Genomic DNA, 4442 nt, shown 5'->3' on the forward strand with positions numbered 1-4442 from the left:
TCACGCAGCTGCTTTTAAAGGAGTATACCAGGAGAACCCGCCCCACGCCAGGGTATACCAGGAGAACATGCCCCACACCAGGGTATACCAGGAGAACACGCCCCACGCCAGGGTATACCAGGAGAACACGCCCCACACCAGGGTATACCAGGAGAACACGCCCCCACACCAGGTATACCAGGAGAACACGCCCCACGCCAGGGTATACCTGGAGAACACGCCTCACACCAGGGTATACCAGGAGAACACGCCTCACACCAGGGCAATGCCACATCCACTCAGGTCTACAGGTGATAATATAGTGGTCCTGGGTTTGTAGACTTTGTCTAATTGTCATAGAGCAGGAATTGGGGGAACTGGGGTCATTTAGTTTCGTTCCCAGTTCACCTATTCTGTTTCGATTTCTAACTGTGTCCTACCACATACCTACCAAAAAAGTTAGAAATGTAAATAACAGTTTATTGAATTGTGATTATCCAAGCATACGCCTCCTTATTTTTTTTTGTATGCAACCCAAAGTGCAGGCGTTGATGTGCTGCAGTGCTTTAGTGCAAACTGATTGATGTTTTACACCCAATACAGTCTACTATATCATTTTCAATATATATATATATATATATATATATATATATATATATATATATATATATATATATATACACACACACACACACACACAAGGCTCAGAAATGAGCACATTCCACGCTTTGTTTAGATATATTTTTCCGGTTCTCCCTGTTTTATTCCAATGTAATTGCACAATACTACAGCTGCCAATCCTGGGAAAGCTGTGGGATGTCAGACTGGAGCTTTGGAATTTCAGGAATTGCATAACAACCTTTCTAGTCAGATTCCCTGTGCTGTCCTATGATTCCGGATTTCTGCACTGTGGGGTACAAAACACACACACACACACACACACACACACACACACACACACACACACACACACACACACACACACACACACACACACACACACACACACACACACACACACACACACACACACACACACACACACACTTCGTAACGTTTGTATGGATCAACACAGTTTCTTTTAAATTGGAGCAGATTTATTTTAATAGATCATTTCAAATTATACTTGCTATAATTTGAAAAATATATTTGAAATTACTTAAAGCAACAATAAATGCAAATTAAGAAAAAAAATAAGATTCAAAATAAAAAAAAAGAACAATTTAAATCAAGTTTATTTACAGTGCTACAGGTTTAAAAATATTTTTTATTTGTCATTTTTCTTAAGGAGTGCTAATAGTGGGCCACAGTGACTAATGTGAGCCTCAGATAAAACAGTTTGGGACTCCTGTGTTAAACTACCAGAAATTGTGCATTGTGGTCTTTGTCGTATTAATTAGTGGCTAATGTTCACTAAATGCTTGCATGGAACATGTTTTCTTGACTGCTTATATTAAGTGTAGTAGGGTGCTAATACTTCTCTGCGACTGTATAAAGATCCTCTCATCTGTCACCAGCTCAAGATTAAAATACCCCACAGACTTCATCACAACGAATCCAAACTACACCTATAGATAATACCTCTGCATTCCTTTTCAAGCACAGCACTGCCGATCAAACCAAGCTGTTTCTCACCTACTCTTATCCTGTCGTTTCCTTTACCACAGTACGTTTGCAGTTTGCCCCCAATGCTTTTACCATAGCTTACAATGTTTTACCAGACCTCTCTGTGCTTTATGATGCTTCTGATACTTTACTACACTTTGCTATGATTTTACTAAGGTACACTTTTATAAGGGTAGGTTACAAGGCCTGATTGATCTACATCACAGGAAGTGATTCTGTACCAGGAAGCAGCTGAAGCAACTTCTACAGCCCTTGAAATATTCAAGTGGATTTTAAAGTCTTGGTTTGTACTTGTTTAATAACAGTCAAGCTGGCTATGAACAAACACAAACCCTCAGTTCTATACCTGCTGTTTACACCCCTAAAGACGCGGTCCGTTCCTATGTAATTAAATTATTATTAAAGGGTACAGATGGAGTTTTTCAAATCCATGTTCCTGGGTGACTAATAATCCTCTCAACAAGCAAGAAGCTGCCATTGCAATCCAACATGTTGATTTTTCTCAGATTTAAAAGCAGGACAGACCTTGCTGGCTTCAGCTTTCTAAATCTCCTCCTGTAACTGCATGCCTCCCAACCTCCACCACTGTTCCAGGAAAGAGCTTCACTTACCCGAGTCCACCGCAGGGGCCCGACCGTTTACATGAACGGGACGTCCTGTATAAACAGAGCCCCGCTGCATGGAACCAGCCTCCTCCTTGGCACAGAGCGCTGGAGACAAAACATCAACACCCTGGGAGGTGGCGGGCGGCTCTGTGCTTGTGTGGAGGCTTTCAACGCCCTGGCAGGGTTCGGTATGGAGGCGGCAGGAGACAGTCAAGGTGTCTCAAAATAGACTTGCACAGAACAGCATTTAAACAAGTCCCTTATTAAAAACAGACCGAGGCACGCTGAAGCAAAAGCTTAACGTACGAAGCACAGCAGCAAGCAGGGTAGAAAGCGATTCTAGGCACGGCTGAAGTGATTATAAAATAGTTCTTTTTATTTTGTTAACGAATAACAATAAAACAAATACAAAAAAAAAAGAAATCAGCTTTTTATTTTTTATTGTAAGGCTGGGTGTAAGAAATTTTCTCCCAAGATTGATAATCTGTGCTTTTGTACGTTACTGCACACAGATTCCTAGCAGACCTGTTTTTATTCTGTAGTTCTTCTGGTTTATATGGTAAAGTACAAGTACTACTAGTGCACACTGAAGCAGAATCAATGCTGGCACAGTGCAGTACACTACACTGCAATGCTCCCTCGTTGTTTTCAGATTTAACCTACAGCTCTGGCCAAACGTTTTGCATTCCCCTATGGAATTAACTCATGTTGCTTCATAAAGTCCAATGAAACCTGCTGAATAATGTTACGTTAACATATTGAATTACACCCCGCATTGTAGTTTCCTCATATACTTAAAAAACTGACAACATTGAATCATCAAAATCTAACAAGAAATACTGTACTACTATTATGGTTTCCGGCAGACTTTTGCGATATCATTTTGTAGTTTATTTGATTATATAATGTTAAATAAAAAGATTGAAATTATGTTCATTTAGTTTTTTTCAAATAACGTCAGTCCTAAAATTCTAGGTGATGCAAAACTTTTGGCCATAGCTGCACACATCAAAAAAAATGTGAAACATGGACAACAGCAAATGAATGAAGGGCCTTATACAGGAAATTATAGGTCTTTTACAATTTACTGTCAACATGGAATTAAGTCAATTTACAGTGAACTAACCAAGCTGGTGACATACACAGTATATGAAAGAGGAATGGCAAACTGAGACAGTATATTTCTAATGAAGCTTTTAGAAGCGTGACTGGAGCGATATTTATAACACATCTCTCAACACAGTTGTGTTCAGTACTAAGCTGGCTCAATAACGCTGCCCACTGTATGCAGACGGAGTGGACAGGATATTTTAGAAGCTGCTGGTATTGCCCCACATTAAAACAAAGCATACCCACGATGCCCTGCTGCTACCCAAAATAAAAGTGCTCCTTGTGTTGCTCCAAGCTGTAGCACACCTGCCAAAAGTTTTTTAATGAAGTGTTTTATTAAATGTGTTTTCCCTTCTTGGCTGTCTTCTGGTGTATTGCTAGACTGTTTGCATTAGCTCTGTAGTCTGCTCCTGTGCTGTACATCAAGGGAAATTAATTACATCACAGGACAGACACGGAGAAAACACTGGAAACTAGAGGAAAATCTGCAGCAGTCCGGTCCACCTGAAACACATTTCCGAAAAAGTCAGCATGGAAATTTTTTCCACCTGGTCCCAGAGAGCCCTATTTTAAAGGGATTATGGACAGGCTGAGCGCGAGTGACAGCTGCTGAAGGGGCGCTGACCAGGGCTTTGATAATCAGATTCAGGGGCTGCACTACAGTTGTCTTCCATAGATATATGAAAGTTTCCAAATGTTTAAAGACTATGGTGATCTACATCGGTGACATGAGAGGGTTTCTAATCCTGCGATTGGGGTGTAAAGTGCCGTATACGCCCCCTACAGCTCAGGAACACTTACTGCAGTTAAATCAGCTGCCCAGAATCCCGTTCTCCAACCTGGTCAAACCTGCAGTTTCCTTAATGAAGAGCACATGCCCACTAACTCACACAAAATCAACAATTATTTTCTTTTATTCCAGCACACACCCATGGATCACATGACCAGTGCTTAGTCCCCCCCCCCCCCCCCCCCCCCGAGATCCGTAGGTAGGAGCTAAATATCAACCACACAGGCAACAACAACGACAAAGAACAAACAATAATAACTCTTGATAAAAAGGATCAAGAGTCTGCTATACATCATATATATATATATAATGTATAATGTATAATGTGTGTA

This window comes from Acipenser ruthenus, chromosome 49 (genome assembly GCF_902713425.1).
Source record: "Acipenser ruthenus chromosome 49, fAciRut3.2 maternal haplotype, whole genome shotgun sequence".
Lineage (NCBI taxonomy): Eukaryota > Metazoa > Chordata > Actinopteri > Acipenseriformes > Acipenseridae > Acipenser > Acipenser ruthenus.